Below are 13,617 nucleotides of genomic sequence, written 5' to 3' on the forward strand. Positions count from 1 at the left end.
GCTAACTCGTAATAGGGCGATCCCTCAAACCCTGGGATCTGCCCTGGAATCATTTTCTCCAGGGGAGTATTGTTCTCCCCCTTGACCCATTTATAGAAATTCCACAGGAAAGACATGTTAATTTTAGTATATTCAGCCTGCCTGGCTCGCCAAGTGTATAACCAAGATGTTATAATTGCAATATAATCAAAAGAGTAAGGCAAAGCAAACAGGGATCACAAAAGAGAATAAGTAGAAGAGCTTACCCTTGGGTTGAGCTCACTAGAAGATATCAAAGAGGAGGATCTCCAGAAGAGATCCTTCCCCTCTGGTAGCCAGCTCTTAAATAGGTCCAGGAGGGGTGCAGCCTGGCTCCACCCCTTCCGGCAGCACAGGTGAATTGCCTTCACCTGTGCTCCTCTGGCTGACTCATGGCTCACCTCAGGTGATTAATCAGAGGTTCAGGCCGTGACTCAGCAGTTGCCATACACAAACACACACAGCTAAAGGAGAGAGCTGCAAGCTGTGCTCAGCATATTCCAGCTATAAAGATGGCTGACTCAGCCAGATTAAATAACCCCAGTAGATCAATTTGCCATGAACACATTGCTCAGCATAACATGAACCTCAAATCTACGCAGCTGCTTTGCAGTTGATAAGATGCAGCTGGTCAGAAGGCCTTCTGTAATGAAGAGACATCTCTGAAATTCTTCAAAATACGAAAATCTGCTCCCTGACATTTGTCAGAAAACAACAACAAAACAAAACCAAACAGAAAAACCCACCTCCACACCAAAACACGTCCTTTCAATTCTTTCCTCATCTATTCCTTTAGCAGGCTTGTTTTTAGTGAGGTATAGAGAAATCTGCCTAAGCACCACCTTCAGGATTTGGCAAAGAATAAAGAAATGTTCATTATATTACACCACACTGTGCAGAAGTCTGTCCTGTGGGATAATTGTAATGAGAAACAAAAGGCAGATCTGTCCCAGGTCAGATGGCTAATGAGTTTCCTGGGCCTTAATACTGGAAGGAACTTTCAGGCTTAAAATCAGAGGTAATGTGTTAGAATGCAGATGGCACCGATGTGCTCTGAGTCACTTGTGCACAAGCAGTCTTTAGGCTACCTGCCATCTGAACTAGAAACACAAATACTCAGAATGCTCTCACGGTGCTCAGTGACCAAAGGCACATCAACAGACAGAATCACTCTTCTGCTCTCAGTAACGGCAGCGTTCACCCAGCAATGCTGCCACTCCATATCCTTCATTCAGGCTAACTGGATTCAGCAAGAGGAGCCCAGAAACCACCAAAGCATGATCGCTTTCAACAGTATTCCCCCCCTTAAAAGATGGTACCTACTAAAATGTGGAAGATAGATAAAGCTGCAGTGATATTAGAGGTATGTGTACCAACAGCACATGTGAGCACTTCCTGCTGTACCCTGGACCAAAGCACTCATTCTTGATTTTCTGAAGTGCAATAAATAAGTAAACTGGCTGTACCTTCATAAACTAAAAGTATCTAGGCATCCTGTTTTTCCTTTTTTGCAGTGCTATCCTAGTGAAAGACTTTCAGAAAGTACAGATTTACAGCTGCAATGGTATACCCACCTATTCTTTCAGGTCAAGATTTAATGATTTAGAGGATGGAAAACACCCATGTTTTTGTACAAAGGAGCAAATATTTTTGTACAAAGCAAAAAACAGTACCCTTTTTTTTACACACCATTTAGAAAAGAAGCCAAATCCACCACTTACAGAGTCTCTGTCACATTCTCATTTGATTGCACTGTAAATGCAGCGGCATCCTACCTATAGAAAATAAAAACAACACAGCAACAATATTTGGCATGGGATGTATCCAGTAAAGACCTGATTTTTATGGCTTACTCAGGCATAACCACCAATAGCTGAGCTTGGATGGAAAATCGATAATCTAAACAGGCATGAATGTCAATATTAAAGACCTTCCTTTTTCAAAAGTGTTCCACGACTCTAAAATGTTTCAAGTTGTTCAAACAGGTGAAGAATCCTTCACTGAATAGAAGCGAATTGCAAGGACTTTGCTTCAGGCACACTGCACTTCTGAACAGCGAATGCCAGAAGTTGATTTTGCCAGACTGCACTGCACAGGGAGTGCAGAGCTCGGAGCTCCTTACACATCCTCTGGACTCTGGGCTTTTATTTGCACAGCGCACACTGCTCAGGAATTAGAGAGGTGAAGCTTCGCATGCATTAACTAGAGAAAGTGGTGGCAGCTTTGTATTTTAGCCCTTCCTTCTGAATACTTTACTAATGTCAAAGGCCTGGAGCAAAATTAATAAGCACTGAAAGACTCGTTTTCAGCCTTGCAGATGCCCAGCTTTTTTGTGTGCATATGTAAACAGTGGTGTGCAGAGCATGCTGTGGGTAAGCCAGCCTCTGAAAGGTGCTGGAATTTAAGAAGGCCCCAGATTATCTGCATTATCACTTGGGATGGGGGCCCTGGGGGTTGAGACGTAAGCGTGCACTGCACTGCTGCAGCGCCTCGAGCAGATCCTCAGCATTATCACAGCACTAAATAAACAACTCAGATTGAACTCCCAGACTAAAACATACGATAGGTGAAAACAACATTGCAGAAACAAATAAAGTCATTTCATGTATAAATGCATAAATACACAGAGTCACTGAACAGGCGTGAAAGCTGTGAGGAAGCCATGCTTCACAGGTGTTTGGGAACTGCTGAGTCACAGCCTGAACCTCTGATTGATCACCGGAGACGAGCCACGAGTCAGCCAGAGGAGCACAGTGAAGGCAATCCACCTGTGCTGCCTGGCTCCACCCCTCCTAGACCTATTGAAGAGCTGGCTGCCAGTGGGGAAGGATCTCTTCTGGAGATCCCCTCTTCTGGGGGTTTTGTAAGTGAGCCTAGCATGCGGGTAAGCCTTCCGTTTATTCTCTCTTGTTATCTTAGTCTACTTTGCCTCACTCTCTTGTTCTTTTGTGATTATAACATCTTAATATCCATTGATTGTACAACAGGATTTTGAGATTGTTAGAAAAATCCAAAAAAGAGAGAAAGAAAAATACGAATCCAGTTCTTTCATTTGGAAAATAAGAAGACAGTCCTGCTAAGCTAGTGGGAGTTTTCCAATTAAATTCAGCTAGGCCAAGAGCGCCAAGAATATTAGCAGCCTTCTAGGAACATCCAGGAAGACTTTCTGAGGGCAGACAAGTTCAGGATTCGTGTCAGCAGGACATTACTGTGTAGCTGGTCTGCAGAGCAGAGTTTTCAAAACTGTACAGCCAGTCTTAATCTCCTCCCAACAAAACAGAAGAAAACACTCAAAATTTGCTTGTTTCTAACCTGTGCAAATCCATTAAATGCCGTGCTGGATGCCCAAGTAGAAGTGAAGATCAGAACAAGTCATCATTTGTTTAGTAAACAAGAACATGGGGAAAACATTTCTATTTGCAAAATAAAAATAGGCCAGACATAAAACAAAAGAAATAACAAAAGGAAGGGCAAGGCAGAAAGATACTTGATGACAGTGCAATTCGATAACAGATTTTACAGGCTTAAAGAGAACACCAAAACCAATAAAAAAAGCGCAGTGACTTCAGTATTTTTATAAAAAGAAAGAAGAAAAGACTGGAAATGCATTTTAAATTATACATGTAAAGTACAAAAGCTGTGAGACACCGTGTGCCTTCACAGTGTGAAGCTTCATTCACCTTCCTGAAATGCATTTCTGCCAGCCTGCTTCATTACATGACTGAAGGGCACCACACTATGAACAGCTGCATGACAACTTTCCAAGAAAAAATTGCAAGGACTTAGGAGGGGTAGCAGGAAACACACAGATGGACTGGTTTTAAACGACAAGGTTATGCTTGACCTAAGGAACTCTTTGTCTAGACTAGGCTACACACTGGGGTAGGTACCTCTGCTTTATCAGCCTCCATTTCCTGGTACAACAATCCGTATCTCCGGTTAGCAATTTCATCTTCAGATAAATCTGAGCTGTTAGTCCTGGCAGTGCGCTGCCAGCAGCTGATCTGGCCGTCCAGGATGCTGGCACTACAGATGCTTCATTGCCAAGTGCAGCAATCGGGTGTTTTGGGGAAAAGCCAACTCCCAGGTATTTCTGGCACATCCACATCACAGCACCACAGGCCAGCAGCATGCAGACAGCAGCACAGCTGAGAACATTACCATGGCTGTGACGTGGCACTTCTGCTCAGATTTGTGAACAGCAGCCTCTGTGCTTTCCTGCATTCATGCCTGGAAGAAACGAGACAATGTCCCACAGTCCCTTCACCTGCTACACAACTCTCTGGGAACTGCGAGTGGTGGGAGCTGAGCAGCGTCACAGAGGTCTGCACGTCCCCCCTCTGGCACGCCGCTGGAACAACTCTCCACACCCCACTGAGGTCAGCCATTTTCACAGGGCCGTCCCTGGCTTCTTTGACACGTGCTCTGTGCCCACACGCTCAGGTTTGGCTGCTGACCTGGTGTGCAAGGTTGCTGACCTGGTTAGTGATGCTGGATGAAATTACGCAGCACAGAAATTACCTGGCGTGCCAGCTGTTGACGCTGCCTGCGTTCCACTGTCCGAGACCGGCAGGGTGGGATGGCTGCCTTCCTGCAGTGCATCCTGCTCAGTTTCTTGGTCAGTTCCTTTAGAAAGAAAGCAGGACAGTAGGATTGGATGTGATGTGCTCTCATCGGGAACTGAGTTACTCCAATCCTGAGCTCAGGCAAAGTCTGCTGTCCCAGCCACCCACATCCACTGTCACCCCCTCCGTTGCCCAAGGACATTTGGGACCTCCCAGGAACTGGAGGGTGTCGACCCTCTCATGCCTCCTCAGCTCCTATGCAAGCCCCCTACGCCATGTGCTGCGGGCATCACCAACCACCACAGCCAGCTATCTGCAGGCTGAAATTCAAGCTCCAGCACAAGCACCTTCAGAATCAGCATCTCCAGCCCATGGCTTTCACCGCCTGGCACATCTCCAAGGCAGTTTCTCCCTCTGGGGAAGTCAGCAGTGCCCCCAAAGAGTTTGCTGTCTCAGTAAGTCTCTGCCCACTGCTTCTTCAGGAGGAAAGCCCCGAGGAAAAGCTTTGCCACAGAGCCCCATAAAACCCCATTGAGCCCCTCTTCATGGCCGAGCAGCTGGGAGCAATTGCTCCAGGTGCCCTGACTCAGGCTCACCCTCCTTTGTGCTCCAATCCTGCCAGAGCTGATGTGGGGGAGAGGGGCTCCCACCTTTGGCCTCTGCATGTTCTTTTTCGCACGGCCTGCCTAAGTGTGACTGCCGTCATCTCTTGTCTTTGAGGGAGCAGATGAGGATGAAGGTGAAACTCTCCTGGGGTTGGTTGTTTACGATGTGGACGGAGAGATCGCCCACACCTTCCACGCGCAGGTACGGCCAGTGCGTGCGGTGGGCTGCTGGGAGGGAAACCGTCCTCCTGCGGGTGTGGAGGGACGACTGCTGGCGGGAGGGAGGAGTGCAGCTGCCTTCCCCCATCAGCAGCGCCGCTCTGGCGTCCCACGGCAGCCCAGGGAGCGGAGCAGAGCAAGCCGGGGTTCTGTGGCTGGCAAAGGGAGCCGTGCGGATGTGCCGCGGCGCTTCCCGCTTTGTATCAGCAGGAGGAGCCCCGCAAAGCCTTCGGCCGTGCCAGATCGGAGGCGCGGAGCAACTGGGGAAACGCAGAACGCACCTGCGTGTGCCGAGTGGAAATTTACGGCAATTCGCAAAAGACAGCAGAGATTTTTAGTAGCAATAATGAGAATAAAAGCTCGGTTACTTTCTGCCCGCGCTGAGGGCGGTTACTGGAGCGGCGCGTTGGGGCCGTGTGACGTCATCACCCTGCGCCGCGAGGCCGAGCCGGCCGTGAGGAGGTAGTGCGGGGCCGCGCGATGCTCCAACGCCGCAGGGCAGCTCCGGGCTCCGAGCGCCGCTTCAGCTTCTACAAGTGGGTGTTCGCGGGGGCACCGGGGCGGGGGCCGCTCTGCGTTGGCCCCGTGGGGCCTCTGTGGTGTTCGGGGCCTCTGCTCGGTGTGGGGAGGTGCGCTGTGTCCCCGTCCCCCCCCAATCCAGGCTACATCGCTGCCTCGTTCCCCTCCACGGTTCGGCCATAAACTCCCCCAGTCCCTCTTTCTGACCCCCAGGGTCACACTGTCCCCCCAATCCCCCCCAACACTGACCTTTAGAGCCCCCCCAACTCCAGTTCCCCCATTCCTTTTCAACCCCCCCCCCCCCCCCGCCTCCCACCCAGTTCTCCATTTTTACTCCCGGGTCCCTTCCCCACCCTCACCTCATCCCTCCCCTCCTTATTCCCCCATTCTGATCCTCTGTCCCCCCTCCCAATACTCCCCTCAGTTCCTCTTGCCTCAGATCAGATGTCCACAACATAGACACCTCCCTGTGAGGTACCTCACTACTGCTAATTTGTGAGCCACTAATGCTCACATGTGGAGATTAAGGATAGGAAGGAGCTGTGCAGATGCAAATATCTGTTGAAATGTAGGCTGTTACTCCCAGAGCGTGGCAGGACATTCCCTTGTCCAACAACACCTGCACTGTCAGTAGATATCCACATCTGGGACAACCGAAGCTGTCCCTGCTGTGCATAATGGGGGCAGCCTATAAAGGGATTTAGCCGAACAAGTGGAGTCGTGTGCCACTGGAGCATGACTAAGCTTATTTCTTTCTCTTCTCCTTTATCACCTGTATTTTCTAGATCTTCCTTGACTGCAGTGGCTGTTGTGTCATGGACATTCCTGCGTGTCCTCAGCAGTTATCAGCAAGCTTGTCCCAGCTTTTGTGTCTTCTTGCAGGACTTTATTGGATACAGCTAGTGATAGATGGAGATAAAACGAGGGATTCTTTTGCAAACTGTATCCTTAAGTGACCAGATGTGAAAGAGCCTATGACTCACGTGCAGTACACCATGAAAAAGATTCTCTCATTTTGGTCAGTTGAGCTATTATAGGATAACATCATTAACTGTTGCGTGGTCTTGATCAGGCTGCTTCCCAACTGCTTGATCAAGGAGAGCAGGCAGAAGCCTTTTGTCAGCAATCTGAGGTGTCTGCAGATCAATGAGCAGCTGCCTATTTCACACACACACACAGAATCACAAGGTTGGAAATGACCTGCAAGATCATCTAGTCCAACCACCCTCCCATTCCTATTAGTACCACAAGCACCAAACCATCTCTCGTTGCTCCTCATCCAGGCACTTCTTGAACACTACCAGGGACGGCAACTCCACCACCTCCCTGGGCAGCCATTCCAGTGCCTGACCACCCTTTGAGAGAAAAAGTTTCTCCTAATATCCAACCTAAACCTCCTCTGGTACAACTTCTGGCCGTTTCCTCGGGTCCTACTATTTGCCTGGTAGAAGAGGCCAGACCTTTTTGTACCACAACCTCCCTTCAGGAAGTTGTAGAGTGCAGTGAGGTCTCCCCTGAGCCTCCTCTTCTCCAGACTGAACAATCCCAGCTCCCTCAGCCGCTCCTCATAAGACTTGTGCTCCAGACCCCTCACCAGTTTCGTTGCCCTTCTCTGGACACGTTCCAGGGCCTCAATGTCTTTCTTGTAGTGAGGGGCCCAAAACTGAACACAGTACTCGAGGTGCAGCCTCACCAGTGCTGAGTAGAGGGGGATGATCACCTCCCTGCTCCTGCTGGCCACACTATTTCTAATGCAGGCCAGGATGCCGTTGGCCCTCTTGGCCACCTGGGCACACTGTCGGCTCCTGTTCAGCCAAGCATCAACCAACACCCCCAGGTCCCTTTCCTCTTCACAATCATCCAACCACTCATCCCCAAGCCTGTAACGCTGCATGGGGTTGTTGTGGCCAAAGTGCAGAACCCGACACTTGGCCTTGTTAAACCTCACCCCATTCACCTCAGCCCAGCGATCCAGCTTATCTAGATCCCTCTGCAGGGCCTCCCTGCCCTCAGGCAGATCGACACCACCTCCCAACTTGGTGTCATCTGCAAACTTACTCAGGGTACACTCAATCCCTTCATCTAAGTCGTCAATGAAGATATTACACAGGATGGGCCCCAGTACCGACCCTTGGGGGACACCACTTGTAACAGGTCTCCAGCTAGACTTCACTCCATTGACCACCACCCGTTGAGCATGGCCCTCCAGCCAGTTCCTTATCCAACGGAGGGTAAAACTGTCCAAGCCACGGGCAGCCAGTCTCCGCAGAAGGATACTGTGAGAGACCGTGTCAAAGGCTTTGCTGAAGTCCAGGTAGACTACATCAACTGCCTTTCCCTCATCTACCAGTCTGGTCACCCAGTCGTAGAAGGAGATGAGGTTGGTCAAACACGACCTGCCTTTCATGAACCCATGCTGGCTAGGCCTGATCCCGTGAACGCCGCGCACGAGCCGTGTGATCTCTCCCAGGAGGATTTGTTCCATGACCTTCCCTGGCACTGATGTCAGGCTGACAGGCCTGTAGTTCCCCGGATCCTCCTTACGGCCCTTCTTGTAGATGGGCGTCACATCAGCAAGCCTCCAATCCTCTGGAACCTCTCCAGTCAACCAGGAGCACTGGTAGAGCCGAGAGCGGCTTAGCAATCACCCCCGCCAACTCCCTCAGCACCCTAGGATGAAGCCCATCCGGTCCCATGGACTTGTGACTGTCCAGATGGAGGAGGAGCTCTCTAACTGTCTCCACCTCGATCTCCGGGGAGACATTCTGCGTGTCAGCCCAGATATCCAGATCAGGGCACAAAGTGCCCTGAAGATAGCTGGTCTGACTATTAAAGGCAGATGTAAAGAAGGCGTTGAGGACCTCAGCCTTCTCCTTGTCATCTGTGGTCACATTCCCCGCCGCATCAATTAAAGGATAGAGATTATCCTTGGTTTTTCTCTTGCCACTGATATATTTGTAAAAGGATTTCTTATTCTGCTTTATTGCAGTGGCCAATGTAAGTTCAAGATGGGCTTTCGCCTTCCGGACTTCCTCCCTGCATACCTTAGCAACTTCCTTGTAATCTCCCCTAGTAGCCTGTCCCTTCTTCCATAGGACATGGACTCTCTTTTTCTTCCTGAGTCTTGACAGTAATTCCCGGCTCATCCACACCGGTCTTCTCCCCCTATGGCTCGCCTTACAGTATTCAGGGACAGCCTGTTTTTGTGCCTTTAAGATTTCCATCTTGAGGAGTGTCCAGGCTTCCTGGACCCCTTTACCCTTAAGGAGCGACTCCCAAGGGACCCGTGCTACAAGCATCCTGAGCAGGTCAAAGTCCGCCCTCTTGAGGTTCAAGATAGCAGTTTTGGTAGTCACCCTTCTGACATCTCCAAGAATAGAGAACTCTACAATTTCATGGTCGCTCTGCCCTAGACAGTCTCCAACCTTCACATCACCTACCAGACCTTCTTTGTTAGCAAAGAGCAGGTCAAGCAGGGCACCACCCCTGGTAGGCTCTCGTACCAGCTGTGTAAGGAAGCTATCTTCCACACACTCTAGAAACCTCTTGGACTGGAAGAGTGGACTATCTTGGACTATGGGAGCTGCAATTGCCCTGGCATTCTCTGGCCGAGCAGAACAACAGGCCACTGAGTTCAGCCAACTTCTTCACACAGCTGCTGGGGGGAAACACAGGCGATGCTCAGCTGGGTCTCACACTGGCCGACAGGGAGCTGGTCAGGGCTGTGACAGTCAGGGCAGCTTTGGCTGCTTTCACCTGACATGGACCTGATACTCACAGAGGAGTGTGAAGGCTCCAGCTGATAGAGTTTCCTTACAAGTAAAGGAGTAGACAGGGGTGGTGCGGGCCTACTGTTGTGTTAATAAGCACAGGAGCAGAGAGGGCTGATGTACCTCACGGCTTCTTTGCCTCTGTCTTCACCAGCAACGCTTCCCTGGCTTTCATGCCTGAAGGCAGGATTCCAGAGCACAACTGCCAAATGGTGGGAGAACTCCTCGACAGCAGCCCTGCCAAGAAGGTCTTGGGCTTCCCTGGGAGACAAAAAGCTTTACCTGTGTCAGCAGTGTGTGCTGGCAGCCCAGAAAGCCAACAGTATTCTGGACTGCAACAAAAGAGCGGTGGGCAGCAGGGCGAGGGAGGCAATCGTCCTTCTCTACTCTGCCTTCATGAGGCTCCATCTAAAGTACTGTGAATCCTCTTGTGGTGTCCTGGCCCATCTCGTGGCTTGGAAGATCATGGTGATCTTACTTCTGTCTCGTCAGCTGATGGCAGGTCACAGGAACGCTGGCGGGTTGGGTAGTGGGTGGTTGCTGAGATGATGGATCTCTGCTGAATGAGGCATCTGGAGGTGGGGGCTCTGGGGCCGGGCCGCTCCGCTCCAGGGCCGGGCCAGGTTTTCATTTCTTTATGTACTGCTGTGTTGCTGCAGCTGCCCTTCTGTATTGTTACTGCTTTTTTTGTTCGTGAATATTAAAACGTGTTATCTCCGTGTTGGTTGTCATCCTGCTCTCTTTTCTCTGTTTTGCAGGTCAGCTCGTGTTGGAAGTTGGTGGTGTCACTGTATGAATGAAGGTCAGTTCAGGAGCAGCTGCTGATGGAAGGAATGAAGTCCACGGTAATGAGCTGAATCATCTCCTGGTAAGGTGTCAGAGCTGGCAGTAACGATTTCTGTCGTTGTGAAAAGCAGAGGGCTGGCTCATCCAAGTGCTTGCTGACTGATGTGTGAGAGCATCTGCCTTCTCCAACTGAACAATAAGAAAGCTGGATATGCTGAATCATTACAGCTTATGCAGAAGTTGTGAAAATGCTCTCAAATGTTTCCTTTAGTGATAAGCTGTGTCTTGGCACTGTGATGGTCCTGTCTATGATCTGGAGCACTGCATCTCTTGCAAGCCTTGTGTGCCCATTTCCATGAACCTTTCTTTCTTTCACTCTTCAGAAGAAGTGCTGGGTGCTTTTGGGGGAATCATGAAGGAGGCTGTCAGAAAGCCAGCTGTGATTTTCCTCACATGAAAGGATGCAATGGGAATGGACTGTCATTGCCACCAAGCAGAAGTGAGCTTCTTATGTTGTGAAAGATATAATCTAGATTATTGATTATGAGCAGTTGCAGTGCGATAGGGGACGTGAAGTAACTGTTTGTGTGGGAGTTCAGGGAAGAGCCATGAGAAGTGAAATGGCAGTTTGTGTTTTGGCTGTCAAAATGGTGGAGCTTTACTGGAGTGAAAGGTGTGAGCTTTCTGTAGGCAGGCCCCGGATTTATTTCTGTAAGCAGGCCCCCTCTCAGATTGGTTTTTGCTTGCTGCTTGCTGTGCCTGCCTGCCTGCTCCCTGTGCTTGCTGCATCTGATACCAGTGGTGGTGGCCAGGCTCCCCAGGGCTGTGGGCCTGGTCCTGAGCTGCTGCAGGTTAAAGACCATCTGCGTTTGGGTTGTCCTTCCTGGAGCATCAGGTTGGACTTGGTGATCCTTGTGGATCCCTTACAATTTGGGATGTTCTGTGATTCTATGATCTTGGTGGTTTGCCTGGAAAATACCAGGTGATTTTTTTCCCTCATTTTTTCCTGGCATTTGAACTTGTAGTTTCACTTCTAAATGTGAGTGGAGTTGGATAAGGGGAGGGTAAGTTGCTTCTTTATTTGCTGTTGTCCCAGGTGGGTCTGTGTATTTAGTGCCCAAGTTGTGGTAGCTCTGTAACTGGGAATGTTCCTAATGGTCATAAAAAGTCTTTGCTGCCAGCACAGAATTTGGCCACAGGACTGCCTGCTGGATTAAGTTGTGTAGATTGATTATCTGCTCCTTGAGATGGTCTGTTCTGTTTATTTTTTCCAAGACGTCAGGTTTTGAGGTCACTGAGATGTACGGATTAATCAATCACTTGCAGCTTGTTTGAGCTTGAAGCAGTTGAATCGTCCCACACAGCACTGTTAAATCAAACCTTATAATGGCTTTGGGATCGTAGCTCTGCGCTGTGCCCCTGGTGTGAATGTCTGTGCTGCAGGTGGCAGGTGGCCGCAAACGGCCGTGTCGTAGCACTGCGAGCGCCGGCCCCGTTCCTCCCCCGCATCCCCTCCCCTCCTCGGCACCGCGTGGGAAATGGCTGGGGTGGGATTCCGGGAGAGCTGGGGCGGCTCCGCCTGCAGAAGAGGAGGCTCGGGGCGATCCCGGGCGCGGCCACCGGTCCGCGCAGGGAGGCGCGGAGAGGACGGAGCCGGGCTGTGCCCGGCGGTGCCCAGCAGCTCCCGTGCTGCAGGGAGCTTCCCCAGGGTTGGGATCCAAAATTGCCCCTGAAGCTCAGCACCCAGCCGTGGTGTGCGCACCTCCTACGTGCCTCCCACCTCGCTGTGCCAGCAACAGAGCAGCCTGCCCCCAGCAGCCGCCCGCAGAAATGACTTTCCCTTTCTCCTGTGAGCCTCCCTGCAGGCTCCAGTGCTCCCACGCCCTTCTCCAGGGCCACCCCTGTTCCCAGAGAGTGTGTTGGTCCAGGGCAGTGTGTTGGTGCTGGCCTGGCTGGCTGCTCCTGCTTTTCTCCCTGTGCTCCTTGCAGGGCCACGAGTTGGCAGGGCTGCTCTGCAGAGGCGGGGGCTGCGCTGCCCTGGACCCCAGGATGACCTTCCCTGGCTGTGCTGCTCCAGGGAGAAGCAGACTCAGCCGGCTGGGGATCTCTGCTGCTGAGTCCCTCTCTCCATCTGCCCTGATAAATCAGCAGCCAAGGACGGTGCTGGGCAGGACCCAGGGGTGCCTCTAAAGGCTCGACAGGCAACTGAGCAATGCAAGGAGTCACAGAATGACAGAATGATAGAATGCTTTACCTTACAGGTCATCTGGTCCAACCTCCCTGCAGTGAACTGGGACCCTACGCTGGGTCAGGCGCTCAGAGCCTGCTCCAGCCTCTCCCTGAATGCCTCCAAGGATTGAGCTTCCACCACCTCCCTGGGCAACATGTGCCAATGCCTCACCGCTCTTGTCATGAAAGACTTTTTCCTTTAATGCAATCTAAATCTCCCCTCTCTTACTCGGACACTATTTCCCCTTTCGTTACAACAGTTCCACCAGGGAGGCCAGCTCTGGCACAGCGGGGCACCCTGCCACGGCTTTGGGCAGAGTGGTGGAGATGCAGCCCAGGGCGAGGAGGGCGAGGCTGAGGAGGAAGAAGCGCATGGGGTGTGCAGGCGGTGGTCGAGGGCTGCGGCTGTGCTGATGAGGCCATTGCCCAGGCCATTTTGTCCAGATCTCAAGGCAAGGCCTCTTTATCCTCAAGGAGGTCTAAACTCCTCCCAGCTTAGCATCATCCACAAACTGATTGATACAACCAACAGATCTTTAGTGGAACCAACAGTAAAAACAAGATAGAGAAATGGCCTTAAAATGGAGCCCAGCAGAATTCAACAGGTTCATCAGACACACAGGGCAACTGTCAGGACAAAGTCACCGAATCCTCCAGTGCAGCCATGTTTTAGTTGTCAAGAGACATTCTAAGCCATGCATAGCCAAGGCTTTATGATGCCATGAGCCACCTCCCTGACAAAAGCTCTAGATCTGGGAAACCTGGCAACAGAACACCAGCTGTGATGCAAGGCAGCCAGCAAACAAAGGCACGCACTCAGGGGCCAGAACTCCAGCCAGCCAGCAAGCCAGCCAGCCAGCCAGCCAGCCAAGGAAGGCAGGGAGGGGCCAGGACTCCATCCAGCAA

At 51.0% G+C, this 13,617-nt stretch overlaps 1 long non-coding RNA gene across 1 annotated transcript; it reads left to right on the top strand.

Moving 5' to 3' along the window:
• The first annotated feature begins 5,843 nt into the window (after positions 1 to 5,843).
• Positions 5,844 to 13,400, top strand: LOC125686005 (uncharacterized). The gene is made up of 3 exons (XR_007373561.1): positions 5,844 to 5,943; positions 10,455 to 10,564; positions 12,744 to 13,400. It is a non-coding gene; the product is annotated as an uncharacterized LOC125686005 (long non-coding RNA).
• Positions 13,401 to 13,617: the final 217 nt, after the last annotated feature.

Source organism: Lagopus muta, chromosome 30 (assembly GCF_023343835.1).
Source record: "Lagopus muta isolate bLagMut1 chromosome 30, bLagMut1 primary, whole genome shotgun sequence".
In the NCBI taxonomy this organism is placed as follows: domain Eukaryota; kingdom Metazoa; phylum Chordata; class Aves; order Galliformes; family Phasianidae; genus Lagopus; species Lagopus muta.